The sequence below is a fragment of the Drosophila willistoni genome, chromosome 3R (assembly GCF_018902025.1).
Source record: "Drosophila willistoni isolate 14030-0811.24 chromosome 3R, UCI_dwil_1.1, whole genome shotgun sequence".
Classification (NCBI taxonomy): Eukaryota; Metazoa; Arthropoda; class Insecta; order Diptera; family Drosophilidae; genus Drosophila; species Drosophila willistoni.
Genome location: NC_061086.1, coordinates 5125274 through 5149380, shown reverse-complemented (window position 1 = coordinate 5149380; position 24107 = coordinate 5125274). Strand labels below are relative to the sequence as shown.

The window sequence follows — 24107 nt, the reverse complement described above, 5'->3', positions numbered from 1 at the left end:
CTCTCTCTCTCTCTCTCTCTCGCTCTATCCCTCACTCTCTCTCTCTGTTGTGTTCATTCGAGTTGAGAATTCGTCATTTGTTCACATGGAAAATCTGCTCTGGCTCTGCTTCGCTGCTTTGGCTTCTGCCACGGTCTCTATCTCAGCGTGGAAATTCATCATGGAGGAGGGCTGATTTTTCTTATAGGCCAGGCCGACAGCAGAGCGAAACTGAGCGAGCACTTCTCTAGCGGCACACTCAGTCGAAATGGCACTCAATTTGGCAACAGCAGCAACTGGCAAATGTGTTGCCAGTCGCCAGTCGGCCGTTGCACATGCAGAGATACAGATACAGATTCATTTCTTATGCCCCCTTGACTTGCCACCGACCACTCTTCACTTGAGACTCGCCTGCAGATTCAGATTCAGTGCAGTTCTTTTGCGCCTCATTTTGGCGTGAGAGTCACGAATTCTAGTTTGTTTAGTTTATGCAGTGCAAGTGGGGGTGTTTCCTTCTCAATAAATCAGTTCTACACACAATTACGTATAGGAGCTGATACAACAATAAACTAAATCATTTTTGCCATCTCAAGTGCAACTTAATATATTTCGTTTATTTTTCTAGATGATAATGATTTGTCATGAAATGTTTCATCATTAAATTTCACAATATATCAAATTTGAGTTTATTAAACCATTTTAGACACCACCAATGAGGTTACAAGAACATGAATTATAATTTTCTTTATATAAATTTCAATTCTTCATATTTTATCATTTAAAGTTACATTAGGAGTACATATTAAAGTCGATACTGATTATTTCTATACATTAGTCGTATATGTCTATGACATAATTGAGTGATACTTGCGATCCTAAAATAAACTGCAGTTTCAAATGAGTATCTATTGTCGTCTAAATATATCATAAAAATAAAAAAGTTGCTCTGTTTGGACATTTATTGTATTCTATCCTAATGACACGAAAAGCATATTTTATAAAATATATAATATTTTTGTGCAGTAAACTAAACATCAGACTTAAAAGACGCTAAAAAATCAGATTCTGTAACCCCTAAAGCAAATTTTCGTCGGTTTGAAATCTGATTCCGACAACAATCCAATTCCATAACGACCTCGATTGATTTAGTGTTTATATACTAAGCTTAAATACATAGAATGAAAATCACACATATTCGTATGTATTTAATTGTTTGACAGTTTCTCTGTTTTCTTAGTTAATGTGTTTAATTAAAATAGAGTTCCAAACGCTACGAGTTTAAGCGAATCAGTTGAATCAATTGAAGTATTAACCAGTGTTCGAATTAAAGTCTTAATTCAAATAAAATTTAATAAAAACTAAAAAATTAAAATACAGTTAAACAGTGTTCTAATGAAAAATTAATAATTTTTTTATTGCAACATCACATTTTTGTTTATTTTTTTGTATTGGTATTTTCAATCTATCCTTAATGGACAATAATATTATGAAGCATGACGTGAGAGACGGTGCATTATCGTGTGTTTCTAGCCTGGAGAGAAGCCGAATGCCATTCCTTCGGATCTCGTACTTAGCTGACGGGATGTTAAGAATATTAATGAGAATAACTGAGTTCAAGTGCTTATGATTTCTCAACAATAATGAAGTTCAAAATGTTATAGTTTCTAAAATTCTATTTAAAATCTTAATTAGGTAAATAGTGTTTTGTTTGATCAAATGTCACTAACTTTCAAAAACGCGACAAACATGATAACTTGTATTTACGTTATCAACCTAACTATTTTCTACAAGCACCGGCAACCATGGTTATCGGTTTAGACAATAACTACATCCATAAACTAACGTTGAATCCGGATATGTTTATGGTTCAGTTGCCTTTAGGACTGGGCCACTTAGAGAAGTTATCTTCAAAGATCATCATGGCATTCATATTTATTTTATTAAAATTTATAAGTGTAAAAATCTTTAAACTTTTTCATACCTTTATTAGGTATGCATGGTATAAGGGTAACTTTTTTTACTGATATACTTTATAATTTCCTGGTATATTTCCTTTCCTTTATAATTTCCTGATCCTGGTGTCGTAGGTTCCACTTGAACGTACTGTGCATAGTATCGTCAACGTCCGCTTATTTTTAAAAAAATTTGTGGAACAAATGATAATCCATAACAAATCATGGACCTATAAATCGGTTAAGTATACTGATTATTTAGTTTAATTTTTATTTTATTTATAAAAAAAGCATTTAAAAGGTCAGCTTTATTTTTTCAGCCCAGACAGTCGTAAGGAAGAATACAAATCATTGATTAGTTAATTCATGTCGAAAGACACAAGTTCAGTTAGATTATTTTCAAAAGCAATTTGCTTTAAATATTCTTTAAGAAGTTAAATAAATCTAGTTAAAGGCTTTGAGGTTAACCGATTTATTCATATTTAAATCGCAGCATTTATGCTTCAAAATGGGTTATTAATGTCAATGTAAATACCAACTGATAATTGATGATAATAAATTCATATGCATAATGCAAATAGATCGGGGGGCTGGCAGTTCACAGCGCCATTCACGAAACTTTTGCAAATATTTGTCAAAGTTTCCACATTCACACAAACGGCTCGTAGATTAAACCCGAAACCGACAACGAACAAACAAAGTTGCTTGCCACAAGTGTTTGCAAAATAAACTTATTATAAGAAGAAATTTACTTTTCCTTTCCCCTCACATGTGTGCGAGTGGGTGGTCCCCCACTCCCAGAGACAGATGTATATAGAGAGTGAGACGCCTCAGTCACAGTCGCCATTCGCATTGCCTGTCTGTAAAATCAACAACAAGCCAAAAGATACAAAAACTTGCACAAAGCGCACGGATGTCCACACACACACACACACACACACACGCATACACACGGAAATATACACACAGACAAGCAAATCGGAGTCGCGGCGACATTCTCCAAATATGCGACCAACAACGACAACAAACAGAAGGAGCAACAACATCAGCAGCCAACCAAGGTACCAAGGAACCGGCAAGGAGCGACAAGACGGCGGATGGCAAGGCAAAAAGTAAACCCAGAACCAAACGAAACGTAAAAAGCAACCGAAAAGTAAAAATCGCAGTCGCAACTGCAAACTAAATATCATCAAGCTGAAGGGAGGAAAGATGTGGGGGACCAAGGTGAGGGTGAGGGTGAGGACATGGACGGGAGAACAGAGGACGACAGACAAAATAGCCTCATAACCATTTGAAGCCATTCGAAGGCGCATAAAAGGATCACAACAATCGCCGAAATGAGCCATAATGAGCTCGTAAAAATTTTGCTACCTAATATACTCGGGAATCTTACGAGTATATTCAAACTTGGTACGTTACGAGTTGATGCCGTGGACGTAGACGTGCTCTTGTCGGCGAGGAGAGGTGGTGAGGTGAGGTTGTTGCTCCTGTTCTTGTTTTTGCTCTTGGTCTGTCCTAAGTGCCGATGCTGCGGCATCCCTATAGGATGCTGTGGCAGGAGTTTTTGTGTGTTGCCAGTTCTTGGCATCGCTAGGACAAGTTGAAGTTTTGCGGTTAGAGTTTTTCGTATTTCGCAATGCTTGTTTGCGTGAACACAAAAAAAAAGTAAAAAACTCCCATGCAAGTAATCATTTAATTATAAAACTTAAAATAGTACGTAATTGATTTATACTTAAGATATTTATACTTATACTTTGCTTATTACATATTAATAATTATATTTAACATATGTAACTAAATTGGTCTAAGAAAATACAAAGTTTGTTCATGTTTTAAGAGATCCTTGATAGCTGAAAACATTTCAATCTAGTTTAGTCTTTGGATTAGATAATCTTTAAAATTAAAAACACCGAATTAGCTGTCATTAGGCGCTTGATTGTTTTGAATAATTTAGGAAATTTTTGAAATTAAGTCTTTTGAGGCTTAAATATAGTAACATATTTATTTCAATTAGTCTGTTTCTAAAAATCGAATATATACTTTGTTTATTAAATTATTAAGATTCAAAGGATACATTTATTAATCAAGAGTGTTTTAATTATTATGATACTTGAAGTTATTTAATATTTTAACACTTTATTAAATATTAAAATCTTAACTTGGAAATCTGGATTTATGATTAATGTATAAACTTTAGTTAGTGGCCCCCTATTCGTATTATTTCAACTTATTTAAAGTCTTGAGATGCAAACACGAAAACTAATACCATGATCACAGCTTGGAATGATATCCTAAGATTCTATGACTGGTACTGGTTGTACGATTTAAATAAATATTAATGTTGCACATTCATGATAACAGCAAAAAATATCAAAGAAGGTAACTTCTGCTGTGCCGAAGCTTATATACCCTTGCAGTCCTGGCCATAATATTTTTAAATGTTCCAAACACTTTTTTTGCAACTCAACTAATCAATGCACAGACAAAACCTTCCAAATATATATATTCTTCTTCCCCATCTCCTTTTACATGCATGAGGCACCAGTTTATGTAGCGTTGTGCCTGTGTGTGTATGCGTGTGCTCTGATGAGTCGAGCAATGACGTAGAAGGCTGGTGGCAGCGCTGCCTACTGCGCTTGAACAGATCCGATTTATAATGCTTGTAACTTGTGTTCTATTTATCCGGCCTGATTGAAATTTCTGGTGTTTTATATAAAAATCTATCAATTAGTAGGGATACTCTAATTTCTTCTCCTATTTTTCTTCTATAACTATATGATATAGTGGTCCGATGACGACAATTTTCATACTTTGTCTTACCCGGATTATAAGTAGCTCAAATATCAAGTTTCATCCCAATAGCTGTTAAGATGGCTGAGTAAAACGCACACGCACCAACGGACGAACAGACGAACATGGCTATATCGACTCAGCTTATCATGCTGATCAAGAATATATATATACTTTACGGGGTCGGAAACGTCTGCTTCTGTGAGTTATAAACATCTGACCAATTTTATAATACTCTCTGCAAGGCTATAACAACAAACAAGGATACACAAAACAAATTAAGTTATTATAAATGACTTTTTTATAACTTCAAGATGATGTCCTTATTTAAGTTCTGGGAAAAATGGGGCCTGTTTATCAGTTTCAGAAACATTCACAATTGTAAAAAAAAATCTTGTCAATAAAACATTTGCTTCCTTTTTTTAAAAATTTTACTAAATGACTCACTGACTGTTCTAAAATGTATTTGTCATTATTGAGTTTGTATCTTTTTGGTAAAAAGGTGTCAATGCATAGCAATGTATTTATTTTACATTTGGTAATCCAATCTCATAGTTATATATTGTCTACGATAAAGTCTTCCCTGAGCTTATTCCCAAAATGTTGCTCAGATTTCGTATGTTATATTCTACTTGAAGATACTCTCTTACCAATGAGTAAAGACCATTTCAATACTGATAGATCATTCAATTTGCTCATTTGGCGGCCAATCTTTGACACTTCAAAGTCAAAGAATGCAATACAATAGGTGAAACTATTGACTTTGAAAATCTGAACGATTGGTATAATAAATCGAGAGAGCGGCGATAAAAGCGCCCTTCAAAACACAAACACACACAGAGATAGAGAAAGAGAAAGATAGTGAAAGAGAGAAGATAGACAGAGAGAGAGAGAGAGAGAGAGAGAGAGAGAGAGAGAGAGAAAGAGAACATCCAACAGGTGCCGAGTACAAAATAAGCGCCAGCAACTACAAAATTTCCCCAAAAAAATAAAATCTTTATAGACCAGACGTACAAATATCTAGATATATACATACGTACATACCTATACATAAACAAAGTCAAGTGCAAGCGATACCAACTCGTAATCGCCATTCAGTGATTGCTTGTTTTTTTGTTGATTTTTTTCTATTTTTTTTTTGTTTGCTTCTTGTAAATAAACCTCGCCACAGTGTTTGGCGTTTGATCTCAGGCGGGGGACATGGTAATGAAAGAGGGGGTGAGGCGGTCTTTTGATGTTTGTTTGGCGTCAGCGACGGCGCTTCCAGCTGCCAAATTGCTGCTTTATTAGCTGCGTAAGTGGCGGAGCCAACACCCACGCCCCATTGTCAGGAGGGTGGCAAAAGAGAGCAAAGAGGAGAGAGGAGAGAGGAGCGGCGACTCCCGTTGCGACCAAGACATGTGTGCAATCCGCGCCAGTGCTTATTTTGAGCGATTAGGCCAATTAAACAGCGGGAGCATGAGCTAAACGAAAGGAGTAGTAGGTAATTAAATTACTTGGCTAATTGCCCGGCATCGCTCTACAAAACTAGCGACTTTCGCTCTTGACACCCAAAATGCCGTTCATCACCTGGGTTTCCATTAAAATCCCATTGTTCGAACGCCTTAGGCTTGCCCGAATGGCCAGTAGCCAGTGCAAACAGTCGGCCCTTTGTATGCAAATTCTTTTGTTAATCAACAACAGAATCAGAATCGGAAATAACCATTCACTTTCGTTTGTTGGTACGCTTTACATGTTCACATTTTGATATAGTATTATGTTTTATAATAGATTTGGATGATTTCGGGTGACAAAAATTTAAATTAAGCTAGTTTAAAGTAATAAAATTCTTATTACGTATACGACATGTAGTTCAGATGGGTGCGTTAAATTATGTTTATACGCAGCACAAAGGTTTCTCTTCTTAAAATGGTATATATTTAATTAGATATATGTTATCAAGTTATAAGTTATAAAGTTATCAAAGGGGAATCCGGCTTTAAATTTACTTTAAAACAACTCGGCAAAAGAAAAAAAGTTTTTTCACTATATTATCTCAGAGTCGGCTCCACAAATAATATAATAATAAAGGGCAACAGGGCGAAAGAGAGAGACAGAGAGAAAAGGAGAGCGAGAGAGAGAGGGGAGTAAAACTATTGTGCACTTCCTCTGCAATTTGAATAGCTGGGGTGCATGGCCATAATGTACGCATGGATTAACCAATTACATTGCAATTTTAATTTGCAGGCTGGCGAAATTTTATTGCGAAATTGCCGGGCACAAAAATGAAATCGGCGAGCCACGAATATGGAACGCATTGATAAGGAAATCCTGAGGGCGAGCACTGAATGGGCCTCCATTATGAGCAGACAAAAGAGAGAGCACAGAGCAGAGAATAAAAAAAGAAACACGCACACAAACTCGGAGTGAATGCAATGGAAAGCAGAAAATGCAAAATGCAATCCAACGGATTTAAGTTCTTTATTAACACTTCATAAATCATAGCAGGCCCTTTGTTGCGGGGGAGAGATGAAAAGACGGAAGTGGGAGGGCGGAGCAGTGAATGTGGACAACGATGTCAGCGGAAGAGGGAAATGGAAGTGGCCGCCATAAAACTAGCGCCAGTGCCCAGTGGTCAGTGCTGTAAATGTTTGTCCATTCATCCATCTGTCCAGCCAGCCATCCATCCATCCATCCATCTGAATGGCTGTCCCACTGTCGGACACTATCTGCCACATTGCGACAGTGTCAAGCATAAATCCTCATCATAATTCAAGGCATTGATCATCGCTGGCCACTGCCACTGGCACCACATTGCACAGAACCCACCATACCACACCCAACCCACCACCCCCCATCCACCACCCGCCTACCGCCTACCGCTGGACGAGCAAAAAATGACAAATTGTTTGGCGCTCGATTGGCGCAGGAATTGGACACTGTCGCCGCGTCGTGACCATGATGGTGGGGTCCAATGTTGCCACATGTGGCGCCTGCATTTTGCACGTGCACTGCGGACTGCAGAGGGAACTGCAACTGCAACATGCACAATAAAATACTCGTAAAATGCAGCACACAACAAAAGGCTGAAAAAATTTTCCTCTTTCATTTTTAAATGAAAGTTTATTATTGTTTTTGTGTGACAAGATAAGGTAAAAGTCATAAAATTTTATTATGTATTTATGCATTAAACATTCAGCATTATGAATTTAATACGGAATTATAAATATTTACGGATTTAAACTTAACGCCGATTTGTGTGCCAAATTTGGGTAGAGAACATGTAAGGCTAATGGTAGTTTTTTTTTTCTATAACTAAAGCTTAAAAAATTGTTTAAATGGATTGTTTAAATATTTAACTAAATGTATGTTTTGCCGGCTCGAGGTCAAATTTTCTTTTGTGAATAAAACAAAATAATAATATTTTGTGTTGTTCTTTTCCGATATATTTCGACCACTCATCGGTGGTCGTCTTCAGGGCAACTATAAAAACATTTAATTGTGATTAACTTTAACATAACATAATATAACAACAAGAAACACCTACTTATTTTTACACGTCCGCACACTGTGACGTGGAGCTACACACTGACTTGTCCCTAATAAATGCCTGTATAAATGCGCGCAGTTGTCTGTATCTACCTTATAATTAAGTCTTATATTTGTCGGTGTATTTATTATGTGCAGCATCTCCAAAGTATAACGTTTGTTGTAATGTTGTTCTTGGTCTATTATGTTTATGGCAGCACAGTGGGCCATAAGTGCTGTTTTTTGTATATTGGAGTGTTGCCGAAGTTTATAGTAGACTATAAACTTCGGCAACACTCCAATATACAAAAAACAGCACTTATGGCCCACTGTGCTGCCATAAACATAATAGACCAAGAACAACATTACAACAAACGTTATACTTTGGAGATGCTGCACATAATAAATACACCGACAAATATAAGACTTAATTATAAGGTAGATACAGACAACTGCGCGCATTTATACAGGCATTTATTAGGGACAAGTCAGTGTGTAGCTCCACGTCACAGTGTGCGGACGTGTAAAAATAAGTAGGTGTTTCTTGTTGTTATATTATGTTATGTTAAAGTTAATCACAATTAAATGTTTTTATAGTTGCCCTGAAGACGACCACCGATGAGTGGTCGAAATATATCGGAAAAGAACAACACAAAATATTATTATTTTGTTTTATTCACAAAAGAAAATTTGACCTCGAGCCGGCAAAACATACATTTAACAATAAAAGGTCGCAAAAAATCAACAATTTAAATATTTAACTTTAAACATTTGGCAAATGTGAAATTTTGACTTTAACAACATTTTAAAAAACTTTTCAAATCATTACACAAGACATTGGAGAATCGTGTTGCCTTCATGGTGTTAAACCATTTTATGGTTTCTACCACAGATTTCGTAGGAATTTTCCTTAAGAAAAAGAAAAACTAGTCAACACACACACCAAGAATAGTTGAAGCAGAAGAGGAACAGAGAAAAAACCATGCTGACGAGCCAAGACATACAAATTTTCCAATTAAACAAAACACGTTTTCTAACGATTATTTTATACAAACGAAACGAAGGAACGTAACCAATTAAGACTATCAACGAATGCAAAAGTCAATGCGTTTAGCAAATAAGACATGTGAGACCGGGTGAGGGGCTCAAGGGGATGGTGGGACTTTGGGCCTTTTGCATATTTGATTTTGATGAATTAATGAATAAGTTGACGTGCCACCAAGTCAGCTCCAAGCAGCAATTGCCAAATGACAGCCAACTGTCAATTGGATGTGCAACAATTGGGCGTGCATTCGTTAGGAGTCAGTGCCACCAACGTTGCGGGTATGCAGGTATGTGTGGGTGGAGCCTGGAGAGGGCCGTGGGCACGCGTTGCTTGCCCCCAAAGTTACTCGGTGGCTAGTCTTGACAAGAAATCACAAGATTGCATTCGAGCGATACTCTGTGAAGTAAAGTTACGACTAGGGTGCTCGCGCCTCCTCCGACTGGCAAACAATTGTTCTCAGTGATTTTCATTTTTATGCCAAGCGTTTCCTTAACTCAAATTTGCACACAAAGTGGCAATTTGGCCAAAAACCGTTGCCGTTGCCAGCGTCTTTTATGGCTCCGGCCAAAAACGAGGAGGAAGGAAGCTCACTGTTGGAAGAGGTGGCAGAGGTCTCGTTGATGGACTGAGCCTACTTGTTGTGGTGGGCACAATGTGGTTTGTTGTTGTTGTTGCTGTGAATGACTCTGGCAGTCGACAGCCGGCAACGGGCGCATAATTGAATTGGAGCGTTTCTTCAAATGAACGTCAATTAAAAATGCATCATAACCGCCCCCAGCGCCATTTCATAAATGTCGGCTTAATTTATTCGCCCAGCTGTATTTGTTGTTGTTACCCATAAAGCAAACCAGTCCCACTTACTAGCCAACTAGTGTTGCATGTTGTTTTTTTTTTGTGTATATGATGTCTGCAAAACTTGAACCTGGCAGCGGCAGCCACTAATAGTTGCGTATTAGCCAAGTATTAGTTGGCATTTGTTAGTCTTTGTGCCATGGCAACGCCAAAGCCCCCAAGACGAGTTGTTGTTGTTGAGTACATGATGAAATGGTAGAAGAAGTCCCCGATTGGCTTGATAGATACGCCAAGTGCATCTAAAGATATAATTTGCCATGAAAAAAGCTGATTGAATGAAGTAAATTGATTTGAATTCGTAGGCATAGGCAATCTAATCATATATGAATGCTTTGCGAGTCATGAATCAATAAGAACAACTCGTTAATATAGGCAAGTCAGTCTCCAATTAGAAGTTTAAAAGCCGATCTTGTTTAGTTGCTTCTCTTTGGCAATAAATATTCGACAGGTAAAACAAAAAATGATCTGGAAACTGTTTGGAAAGAAGCAATATATGTTTGATAATAAATGAGTTTTACAGAACAGACTCAGGTTAGATCTAGAAATCAAATGAAATGATAATTTATACTTTATATTTTATACATTTTTCAACAAATCTTATACTTTTTTTTGGAAAATTTGCAAATTATCTTCACATTTATCCATTGCAAATATAATCGCCTTTTGTATATTTTATGTTTATTTAATTTTACTAATAATAATAATAATTTTAATTTATTTATCCATTGCAAATATAATCGCCTTTTGTATATTTTATGTTTATTTAATTTTACTCAATTTAATTTTATTCAACCTTTTAAGGAACTGACTAATGAATTAACTAAGTAAATGAAAGTTTTTTATATTTGCAATTGAGAATATTAACTATTTGCTATTCGCTCAGCAAGTAAACAAATTAAGAAATAACTCCAAGTCACTTTTGATTAAATTCTAGAAATTAATAATAAATATATTCAGTACGCTTGTCAATGCTTATTAATTAAAATTTATTTTATTTTATATCTATTAGATTGAATTGCTAATCAACTTTACCTTTCGGTAAACATTTATCGAAAGATATAGTAATAAACTTTGCAAGTACTTTAGTTTTCGTCACTTGCATCTCCCATGAGGGCAAAAGGGAAAGTCCGTAACTATTTACTAGCTTTCCTTTTGCTACGGCTACTCGTACACTTATCCTTGCCGATGGCTATGCCCGTACCCCGCGACCCTTAGGCCTCAGCCTCGGGTGCAACAATCATCATCGCCTTGGCGTGTTTGTGTGCAAAGCAGTCATAAAAATTACAATAAACAATCATCATTTCGATCCGTTTACACCCACTTTGCACGTTTTCGCAAAAGAGGTAGAAAGTGAAAAAGGATTCCATTTCCATAGGGCGAAGCTGCTTACTCCACGTAATAATCGTAGGTAGGTAGGCGGTCTTTGCTAACCAGCAGCTGGTTAGCCTTAGCCAGGCCAACAAGTTGGCAGAAACCGTGAGCTAAAGCAGTCAAACAAAAGTGCTCAATTAGTCGCCTTGCCTCCTGGGCCAAAAAGGACCTAGCAGACATTTGCCTACAGGCGGGAGTGAGGCAGGGCACAGGAAAGGGAACGAAACTTCCTGCAGAAACTGCTGCCAATTGTTTGATGAATTGCGGTAAGAAGTCAAGGGTTCATTGGCTGGGATTAGTAGGTAAGTGCAGCTGAAATTGAATGTCTTCATTTCGGACGGAGAATCTCGTTTGTCTTGCCTCTTCGGCCAATTTGCATAAGTAGGCGGTTTGTTTTCACCTCACCTTTCGTCTTGGTTTTCGTGTACAATTGATTTCTGACCTTGTAATGAGCTGCCATTCGAGTGGATTAAGTCATCTTGTGAATGGGAAAATATTTCTGGGAATGAATACCTAAAAATTAATTTGCATTTCTCCTTTGGAATTGTGTGATTTCAATTGATTTGAGGTGATTTATGTTTGATTTACTTACCTGTTGCCACTTTTAGGGCTCTCCATATGTCACACATAAAGAAGCCATTCCCCCCTCGTCGCCATATGCCAAATGAAATCATTTAAATAGTCGTAAAAATTAAATTTTATTAGGTTTGCCCACTTTGTGAGCTCGTAAAAAAAGTGAATCCGGCAGTCGGCAATTAAATGCTACAGAACAAAACAGAACAAGATGGAATGGCATTTTAACAACTATATAAACAAATTGCGGTTAATACACCAGCCAAGCAGCCAAAATTTTATGGCCCTTTTACGACTTGACGCCAGCAACCACTTAGAGAGCAAACGAAACCAAAATGAGATTCACTCAGCCAAGCAATGCCGAAAACGATCCCTTGACAAGCGTGTGTGTGTGTGTGTGTGTTGAGTATCCTGCAGATGATCCTGAGAGCGTTCATTTTCCTTTTCCTCAAACCACTCAAGACGAGTCTGAGACTGAGTCAAATTCGGAGTCTCAATTAGATTGGCTGTGGGTACATCAGTGCTGGAGGGGGGAAAAGATGGGCAACTGGTATGGATTTTACGACTTTTTTACGATCTGTTTAGTGTGACATGATGACAATCAATATAAAAGACATAAAAACCCAAGTTCCGTGACGTATGCCATCATAAGTATCCCCTGTATCGTCTGCCCTATTACCGGTGTTTCGGTATTCTCGTATTTGTATTCGTATTCGTATTTGTATTTGTATTTTGTATCCATCAAATGCTACTGATGCCTCATAGACATCCAGCATCATTACTTTTATGAGGTGCCTCGGATGTTGCCGCAGTTAGTTTGATGTTCATGATGTTGATGATGCTTGAGGAAATGGTGGTAAAATTTTATTCGAATGCATTTGCCTCGCACACGCTCTGGTTTAGCGACTACTGCATATGGATTCTTTTTTATGGCATTTTAACGATTTGTTTTGACGTCAGATTTGGCCAAGAGTATATTAAAGGGCGCAGCTCGTTGCCTTTTTGATTTACATACTATATCCGAAGACCTTTGTCATTGGCCATTGAGTTTGATATCTGAAAGTATAAGAAAACAAAGCCACAAATCGAAAAAAGAAACTATTAGTAAACTGTTAACTACCGATTTTAAGCACATTCATTCATATTTGTTCCATTGTCACTGGATTATGTTTCTTAAATAGAATTCTCAGTGAACTCTTCTCCCTTGTCGCCCATTTCAAATGTTCGGATGTTGGGCAAAAGATGTTTCAATTGTCAGTTTTCTGAATTTTCAAGATGGATGCCGTCGTTTCGTTAAACCGATCTCTGAATTGAAACATATGTGTGACGTCTGTACTTGAGACTTTTCATTCGCTCGAGTGCCATAGAGCAAAAGAGCGAGGCGGATGCATCTGAAGTGTTCAGTGTTCAGTTCATGCAACTGCCACTGCCCCATATATACAGACAGATATGCGGTTACATTAAATCATCTGCTTCGAGTAAATCATGTTTATGTAGCTAGGGAAATGGAGGCTGTGGCGGCGGCTGCATTAAGCACGACGACCAAGTACAGTACTCCCCAAATTAATTTCTAGAAATTGTTAATTTAACCCTCTAGAATCTATGGAGAGTATTCTCGTCTCATGAACAGATTAGCACCCACTCGAGAGCCCAATCAAAATCGAAAGATTTATGGAATCAATGCCAGGCGCCTCTCATTGACAGCTACACACAAACACACTCACAAAAACACAAATAGGAATAGATGTCTATGGACAATGCCACAGACGAGCACTTCTTGCAAAATGCATAAATCAAAATTTTCATATTTGGCAATGCAGAAACATCATCGGCGACAACGATGTGGCCCAAAAGAGAAAGTTATTGGCCCTTTGTTTTCCCTGGGCCTTGGCCATGCCGGTGGTTTTGTTATCAGATGCTCGAGGGCGCGATCGTCCCTCTCGTACCTCTCAGTTGCCACCACCAAAAAACCGAAAAAAAGGCAAACTCGGCAATTTTACAGGCATTTTTGAATCCACCGTGTAACGAGCTAAAGCCAGACCAAAACAGTCAGAGATCGGTATTCCAATTTTGTGTAACTGAAAAATATATTTTTATGATTTATTACCCTGCCGGCAATAATCGAGCTGGGACCAAGAACAATGGCAAAAATATCTGTATCTGTATCTGTGTGTGTGTGTTCTTTATAAGGATCGCTATCGTAGCTCATGTACCAAGAGAATTCGACTATCCTCAGTCAAGAGTCAAAACAAAATGCACTGAGGTCAGTCAAAAAAAAAAACCAAATAAAAAGTCTTTCTCCTTGAGTATTTTTTACGCTTGTTTTTCTCAAGGCTGAAGGACATGTTGAAAGGCAGCTTCATTTCTCCATATTGCCCCTGCCCTATTACGACTGTAATATATATTTTTTATGACACATTTTTATGATTTATGAATTGCTTTGGTTTCTAGTCGAGACAGTTTAACACCGATCGCCTCTTTATTGAATGTGTCATTGTCGAGACCGACCTTCAAAGCAAAACGATTAGCGACCTCCGACCTAAGAACTATGTCCCAGAATTAGGCGTACCGTTATGACTTTTGTGGAAATTAACGGGCATTGGAGAAAAAACACGCCGATATTTACTATAGAATAATTTGGAATTGTGTAAGAACAAAATAGGTAAACTTAAATGTTTAAATTAGGTAAAATTTGTTCTTTTAAAATAAATTCTTTTTTTATGACAAACATTGACAAATTTAAATATTAATAACTGAATTAAGATGTATTGGAACTTCATAGAACTTCAAAGAACTTGAGAGAAAGAATTAAAACGATAACAGGGAATGGTGAATCGCTGTTGAATGACAACAAAAACTAGTAGACGAAATTTCATTTGTGTTTTCTTAGCGGACGTTGACGATACTATGCGCAGTACGTTCAAGTGGCCCCTACGACACCAGGACAAAGCCTGTTACGCGCGAGCCCAAGCAGATAACTGCCCACCTCCCACCCGACCGACCGAGGGGTGCAGCCGTATAACGCACGGCACGAATCGCGTGGACAAAATACACAATAGAAAAGACAGACAAACACATAATACTATAGCTATCTATTAACTAAATGGGATAGGATAGATGTTTTAAGCATATTAATAGAAAACTCTGAGCCGATTACAGGGGATAGAAGATTGTAATCAGAGCAGAGGACCCTAAAAGGTTCATGCATAGCATAGTTAGAAGAACAACGACTAAGGGATAAAGGTATTAAAGGATGTCTACTCCGTCTACATGGTACCGACAGATTCACCTGAGCTAATAACTCAGGCGAGTCGATATCACCAATTAGGAGCTTGTGCATAAAAATGACACCAAGCATAATTCTACGGTTAGTTAGGGACGGAAGGTTAATCAAGAGAAGTCTACTAGAATACGAAGGCAAATTGACATTGCGATCCCAGCTTAAGCCACGAAGAGCAAATAGCAAGAACTGCTTTTGAACGGATTCTAGTCTAATCTGGTGCGACTCGTATTGAGGTGACCAAATGCAAGATCCATACTCTAAAATAGGACGGACAAGCGAAGTAAAAAGAACTTTAGTTGTATAGGGGTCATCAAATTCTTTTGACCATCTTTTAATGAAACCCAGGACACTCATGGCCTTTGCGACCGTGGTGGAAATATGGGTGTTAAAATTTAACTTATGGTCCATAAGTACGCCCAAATCATTCATATTATTTAGACGTTCTAAATGGCTGTTGTTTAGAATATAAGTGACCAGTTGAGGAGAGTTACGAAAAAAAGTCATTACCTTACATTTGGTAGTGTTAAGATTTAGTAGATTAAACTGGCACCAGGATTGAAAGTTTTTAAGATCAGCTTGTAGCCGACTAAATGAATCTGTATCTTTATAAGTAAGACAAAGCTTGACATCGTCAGCATACATAAGCACACGCGAATGAACAATGACTGATGGAAGATCGTTAATAAATAGTGTGAAGAGCAGAGGGCCAAGATGACTACCTTGAGGTACACCAGAAGTCACAGAAATGGAAACGGAAAAAGAAGACTTAAAAAGTACCTTCTGTTTTCTATTTGTTAAATATTCTCGAACCCAAGAAAGGAAAAGGGGTGGAAACCCAATGTCGCTCAGCTTAGAAAGTAATAGGGTATGATTAACGGAATCAAAGGCTTTGCTGAAGTCAGTGTATATGACATCAGTTTGTTTACCATTTTTGAACCCCTTGATAATTATTGATGTAAATTCTAAAAGGTTAGTGGTTGTAGATCTACGTTTCACAAACCCATGTTGGGATGGCGAAATAATAGAGCTGCAAAAATGTTGCAATTGAGAAGTTATAATTTTCTCAAAAGCTTTCGGAATAGCGGACAATTTTGAGATACCCCTATAGTTAGAGGCTTCGGACTTTTTGCCATTTTTATGCAGAGGAATAATATATGACTCCTTCCAAATAGATGGAAAAGAGGAAGATTCTACAGACAATAGAAACAATTTTAAAATGGGTTTACATAATGCGTTTGCACAGAACCTGAGTATACATCCAGGAATACCGTCTGGCCCCGGAGAATAAACAGGTTTAACTAATTTAAGTTCGGTAAGAATAGAACTTTCATCAATCACTGGATTGAAAATGCAATTAGCCTTTTTTAAATGATAAGGATACGGACTTGCTCGATATTCCGTTGAGGAATAAGTTGTTTTGAAAAAACTCGCAAACATATCGGCAATTGCCTGATCAGTGCTCGCTTTTTTATTTTGAAAAGACAAAAAAGATGGGTGCACAGAGGTCTTACGTTTAGAATTAACAAAATTATAAAATTGTTTAGGGTCAGAAGAAAACTGAAGCTTACACCGCTGAAGATAATTCTTATAGCATTGTGTATTAAGCATCATGAATTTTGAACGAGCGACTGTATACAGAGCATAATCTGATGAACGACGTGTTTTTTGGAATTTCTTATAATATCGTGTCTTCACATTTTTCAAATTGGATAGCTCGCGAGAGAACCAGGGAGGTTTGTTAAGCCGCTCCAGCCTACCAAGAGGCACACAAATATCAAAGAGTGAATTCAGAGTATCATAGAAAAAACGAACAGCCGAGTTCATATCACTACAATTGTACAGATAAGACCAATCGGTAGTAGCAATGTTTTCATTAAGGCTGGCAAAGTCAGTCTTACGAAAGCACCTAGTTAGTGGTAACTCATTTGAACCAAGTAATGGTGAAAGCAAGGGCAAATCAATTTTTAAATTTAATGTAGGATGAAATTTGTCTTCTGGAAGAACAAATGGTTCGATCCTAGAAACCTCACAATAAGAAGAATCCAATACAAAAATAAGATCTAACGATTTTTCATTAGAATTTAAGACAGGATTGACTTGGGATAAAGATAAGCCTAGAAGGCCATCAATAAAGTCATGTGACAAAGAGGGCAGCAACGTGGTAGATTCATCTGTTAGTGACCATGCTAAAGCGGGTAAATTAAAATCACCTACAACTATGAGCATGTCTTGGCTCGAAACTAAAGAGGAGACAAACTGAATTGCCTCTAAATGATTTAAATATACCACCATGTCTGACAATGGTGGAATATAGGAACAAGTAATGAAAGCATTGAAAGATTTAAAATTTACTTTAACACCGACAAACTCAATCTCCTGGGTACTAGAAAATTGAATCATTTCAGATGATAAAGCAGCATCCACAGCTATCAGAACGCCACCACCTATGCGAGAAATCCGGTCACGTCTGAAAATAGAAAAGTTTGTGGAAAAAACCGATGCATCAGCAATATCAGGTTTTAGCCACGTCTCTGTGAAAGCTAGAATGTTATGCTCAAAAGAAAGACTATCTACATAGAGATTAGGAAGTTTAGATTTCAGTCCTCTAACGTTCTGGTAACCCAGGTTAAGGGACGAAGCTAGTTTTTTGACACACCAGCAGATGCTGATGTGGCAGGAATAGTATTAGTTGTTGTTGTAGGCAAGCGAATCGGTTGCCGATTTTTCTTTTTTACAGTATATTCCTTAACTATTATATGTTTAGGCCAAAAATCTTCTCGACATATAGTGTCGAAGATATTGGCAGAAACACTAATTTTAAAGGACGAAATGTCCCGAGAATAAGAAAATTTAAACTTTTCCACCGCAATATTCGAGACGTTAACTTTCTTCCGAATATAGGCTATTACATCATCAGATGTGACAACAGGGTCTAGCCTAGAAACAAATATATGTTTCTTTGGTGGTATGCCAACGAGAGGCCGTGGTCCCGAAGCGTCAGCCGCAGCAGTAACGTTGGACAAGTCACCCACTGCAGCAGTCAACTTGTTCACGGGGCCCTCGATACTTTTAGAACTATCGGCAATTTCCATTGGAATGGGTAATTGCCCAGACACATCGGACACTACAATAGGCATCGTTTTTAAGAGATCATTCCCAGGTGATACCGGTAATTCATTACTAATAGCATTCACAACCGGGCTCTTAAACGATATCAATTGCTGTACATTAGGAGTGGACGGTGCATGAGACCGGTCGGGGACGATAAGAGAGGCTGGCGGATCTACAGATACAGAAACACCCCAAGGACTGGTCCTTTTACGTTTCGGAGACTCATTCATAAGCGATAAACTTCTGAACTGAGTCTCCACCGCAGTAAACTCCGCTTGGAGTTTATTAAAACCTGCCCTTAAAGTGTCAAAACTATCTCTAGTCCGCCTCATGAAAGAGCGCATCTCATTCTCGACCTCCCGGCAAGCATCACATCCATATTTTAAGCCACCACCTTTAGCAATAGACTCCTTGATTCTGCCTGTGTAACCTGCACACTTGACGTGAACAGCATTGTCACACAACCAACAAAGAATATAATCATGGGAGTCAACCGCATTAGTGGCAACTATGCAATTATTTTTTGAGCAGACAACCATTTTATCAAAAAGTTTAATTTAATTGAAAAAGGAAATACAAAAAAAAATAAAAATTCTAAAGGTTAAAAATCTGTGTATAAGAATATACTGACCAGTTCTGACACAAGGGTTAATGTGCAGAGTAAGCCTTCACAACTAAAGAATAAAAAGAAATGAAAAACACAAAAACACGTATCACAGAGTCGCGGGTAGGCAAAAGACGAGAGCGCAAATCAATCAAGAATAGGAAAGAGCGGGAGAGCGCGTCAAATTGAACACATGCAACAACAATTTGTACGCAAGAGCGCGAGAGTTAGTTAAAACGGTAAAGACACAAAAGCAAAAGAGATAAACAAAACAACAACACCGCTAATGCAAGTATTGTTGTAAGTTTTGATTTTATTTAAATTTAAACAAAAACGACAGCAAGAATTCGCGAAATGAAAAAAAAATTCGGATGTTGTAATTGTAATTAATTAAACCGATAATTTAAGAGTTATATAAAAGTATTAATTCGCGAGAAAAAATAAAAGTTGATAAGCGCAAAAAAAACACGTCCGTCCTCTGCAACGAGTGAAAGTTTTTTTGTGTTTGGACTATTTAGATAATTTTTTAACATTTCAGGACAACTTCAGTTGTTAATTCGACTTAAAGAAACTGTACAGTTTTAGTTATTAAATTGCCAGCAAGATTTGAAAGTTTCTGGCATGAGTTGAGGTTTAAGCCAGTTCCTTTTGGGCCAGTTTAGTACTGGTGAAATGTTTCCCACCTAGCTTTAAGCCGTTTGCAATGAACCGAAAAGTGCCGTTAATGCAAAAACTCTTTGGTGAACAATAAAAATTGAAAATTATTTAGCCGACAAGTCGACAGCGGCATCGGCATCGGCATCGCTGTTCTGAAAATCTCCAGTGTTTACATTGCGAAAACAATTGAGATCATAACAATAAAATCAAATTCGAAATTTGTGGGATTGCGGGAGCGGGTGGCGGCAGCGGGCAACGCTGGTGACGCTGGATGATGGGATGACGGGGTGACGGTGGCATTCGGTCTATGGGCAATGGGCAACCAGTTGCGTCAGAGCAGTTGTAGCCACAAAACGAGCAACTCCAGCACCAACTGAGAGCCCGATGAGAGCTGCGATGTGAGAAAATTTTCCTGCACAAGCCAAAATATAAAGGTAAATGGCAAAATGGTAAATGGTAAACGGGTGAAATGCTTAAGAAAATCAACTCAACGAGCAGGCAAAGCCACAAAAACAACAACGGCAACAACTGCACTTTCGGCAACTGCTCCAAAGACAGTGAAACGAAATGGCCATAAACTTAAGCCCAACTGCTCCAAACATGGGTGGGGGGAGCAGAAGCAAAGAGTGAGAGAGCAAGAGGAAGACCCAACTAACCAGTTCGACAACGCGAACTCCGAACTTAATCGAAACATCAAAGGCAACATGGGGCAAGGGAGAAGGCAAGGAAAGCCAGACAGAGCCACTGCCATAGCCCAAGACAGAGTTAGAGCCAGAGCCAGAGCCAGAGGAGAAGCAAAGGAACAAGAAGGAAAAGCAAAAACAATGCCAAAAACCAGAAACTTATTAAAAACAACAAGTGCAATCCAGTTGGGGGTCCAAAGGATGAAATGGGGGACTAGTAGAGTGGATGGGTTATGGGGAGGTAAATGCAATAAGAGATTTTTGAAATGGAACGTTAGATTAGATTGATATTGCAATTGAGATACTCTGATTCTATCAAACTGCAAGTGCGACAATGGCTCCAATGGCTTCTCTATACAGAAATGTTCGCATTCAACTATTGATAGCAAGGGAAAAGGGAAAGAAATGTGGAAAAGTGATTGAAATTATTCAATAAACTCATTTACGATCATAGGAATCTCCTCAAGAACCTTGACATTCTTAACTACCTAGATGGAGAAACTAACTTGAAGCTGTTCTTAGCTGAAATATTGATAACATTTGAACAGTGGAACAAAACTACATACTCTGGATCTACAGTATATGTATATGAATATATCTAATCAATATAAAAATATGTAAAACTAAAGTCCACATTTTGACGACCGTCATATGCCTACCATTCACTGTGCCGAATGCTCTTCTTGTTGGCAAAGAAGGCAGAAAACCAGTTGATTTGGATTGGCATCGCGTGCTGCCCATTGCATTATAGCCAAATGAGAAGTAGAAATGCAAGCAAATACTGGTCTTCGTTGTCTTAACCTGCCCGACTATCTCACATGTGCATCCTGAGCCCCACCATTGGCTTCCAGTTCCCCCCATCACCTGATTGCCATTGGTGCTTCTTAGTTTTGTGTTGAAAGCGCATTGCGTTGAAAGATGATTTTCATGTTTTTCCTTCCCCTACGTCGACCCTTGGCCACTGCCCGTGCCTCTTCCTCGTTGATTCCAATCCCCACTTTCGCCAAGGGAGATTCTCTCCGCTTGTGCGATGCGTCTTGATTGCGAATCGTGGCCCCAATAATGCTTAAAGTAATTTTGTTGTCTTAACCGCGTTTATTTCTACTGACATCTTGATGTTTTGATTGCTCCGATTTTGAATGAAATCGTTTGACGTTACAACACCCGCACTTGAGTTTTATTTTTATGAGCTATTCCCATTATCGTCTGAGGCAAAGTAAGTCAAATTGAATGAAAATCCTTGATTAACAATATGTTCCATTTAATTTAAGGAGAATGTTGCTAAGATGACTACCAATCGATGAGAGTTTTTATTTTAACCAGAAGATGAACTACTAGTCTATCAATTAGTTATAAGAAATCTTTATTGGGATTGTTACTATTCCTACTTATATCAGCTCTTAAAGCCAATAGAGGAAATTTGTAGATATGACAATTTGTAATATTAATGACACACTTTAAGTAATTAGAATGGTCAATTCTCTCGGTCATGTGGCCAAGCTATTGAATAAGTCCTTATCTGGTGCCTCTGGGATAGCTTCTCTTTCAAAGTTTTGTGAATTTGGTTATTTTATGTTTTGTTTGTGCATATTTAGGTTTTTGGAATAGTCTACATTTTTAAAAACGTAGTGAAATCTGATTGTGGAATTCCAAAAATATGCGAGAGATATGCCATAAGTGGCTTTTAGTACAATTCTTATAGAATAGAAGTCACAAGTTTTTTATGCCAGTGTCTAATGATTTTTTTGTATGGCCAAAAAAAACTATAAGCCAATACCAAAATGTCAATCTTTATCTTTCGCACCGGCGGCTAGGAATTTATCTAACTATAAAACACCACGTTTCTTAATGAAAGTTTCTTAGAGTTCGTCTTTGAAGCCGATTTTGGTATACCATTTTTAGCGAAAAAATGTTACCATAATTAAGTATAACTACATATGATACCTTTCAAAAATTTACACGGTTTTCCTTAATCGTTCTTTGAATATTGATTTTGAGTAAATAAACTGCAAAGTTTTGTAAGAGATGGTTAAAGAGTCCACTAATTAATTTAACATAAATTTTAAAATAAACCAGAGGGCCGGGGCTAACTTCGACCGCGTCAAAGTTTGTATACCCTTGCAACTTTTTTGGTAACTCTTTCCTTACCTATAGTCTTCAAAACGAAGTTATTGACAAAAGTCACTGTTTTCGAAAGATCGTTCCTATGGGAGCTATGTATGTGATATAGTCACCCTTTTTGCAAGGGTATAAAAAATAAAATTATAACTTAGTCTTGGAATTAAAACAGAAAGGCTTTCAGAAAAATATTTCATCCTTTAAATTTTTATCGTTCTAATTAAAATCAGTTATAATGAGTTTCTCTTTTTTTGGATCGGGGGGATTAGGACATGAGATGAAATCTTCCACAGAATGCCCAATAAAATTTCTAATATTAATACTTTCCCTTTGATCAGTTTAATAGATTTAAGAATGTTTGAAGATTAAGCTTAAAAAATTAAGAAATTACAAACTCTATTGAATGAAATTGCCAATATATTTAAATAATAATAATGACTTTGTAATGTTGGTATAATTTTTTACGTCAGATAACAGAAATTTTAGTGGATACTTTTTGAATACATTTAGGATTTTCAGTGTCGCCATCTGGTTTTGAAGAACCAAAAAGGACAACACAGCCGCCATCTAGTGGAACACAATGGCAACTTCGGAGTAAACTGTGCTAAAAAAGTATCTGTACTAAAACCAGTTTTCCTTAATTTCTGCTTTTTTGAATCTTTCGAACATTTTAACGTTGCAGCAGTTATAAATATGAATTGAATTCTTTATTTTGTTTCCAATGTTTTTTTTTTTTTAATTATCTTAGGGATTTTGGTATGGTGATTCTTTTGTTGTCGAATGGTTTTCTTAGCAACTGTCCCCGTTGAAGGCTGGCAGGAAAATAATTCGACGTCTGCGCTTCTCAGAGTTTCAACTGAAAGTGTTTCGGTGGTTGAGTGAGCACGAGAAAAACTGCTGCTGCAGTACATCAAAAGGCTGTTCTCTGCCCGAATCGCGGCAGAGGTTGGCAGAGGGTTAGGGGAGGGGTAGAGGTTGGTATCTGATGGCCAGGAACCAGTACGAGGCACACAAAAATGGGCTTGGCCTGCGCACATCAGTTTGAGTGAGTGGGAATTTTTGGTACTCAATCTCATTTGGAGAGCCGTCGCTATGTCGTTGTGTTTCATCCAGAAGTTTGACGGCATTTTGGGTTTCTTTCCAAGTTTAGATTACGTAATTAGTTGCCAAAGATATAAATACAAATATCTTTTGATCAATATGAATGATATAGGGACGTATGTACATATATAAGGACTAAACAAGATTTGGGGTCTTTTTGTTGTTCTTTTAAACGAAAGTTTGTTATAGACGAAACTACAAAAAAATTATATCTCTATAAAGGTATCTTCCTTATCATTTGTTCTTATTCCGTTTCTCGAATCTATACATTTTTGGAATTTTATTTTTATTTTTATTTCTATTCTATTTATTTTTATTTCTTTTAAACTTACTAAGTTCTTGCTGCAGATATAAAAGTAGCAAAGAGGAAAAGTCGATTGAAATCTGCTGATGCAAATGTATCTGAGTTACGTAGTATTCATTGACTAGGTGAAGTGAATTAAAGGTATACAATTTGGGCTATCTGACTAATGGCAGATAT

At 37.5% G+C, this 24107-nt stretch overlaps 1 long non-coding RNA gene across 1 annotated transcript in view; it reads right to left on the bottom strand.

Annotated features, from left to right (window-relative positions):
- Positions 1-12175: 12175 nt before the first annotated feature.
- LOC124459969 overlaps positions 12176-24107 on the bottom strand; it is a 33026-nt gene continuing 21094 nt past the window's right edge. Inside the window, exon 3 of the long non-coding RNA XR_006953928.1 lies at positions 12176-13125. This is a non-coding gene — a long non-coding RNA (uncharacterized LOC124459969). The remainder of the gene's footprint in view (positions 13126-24107) is intronic.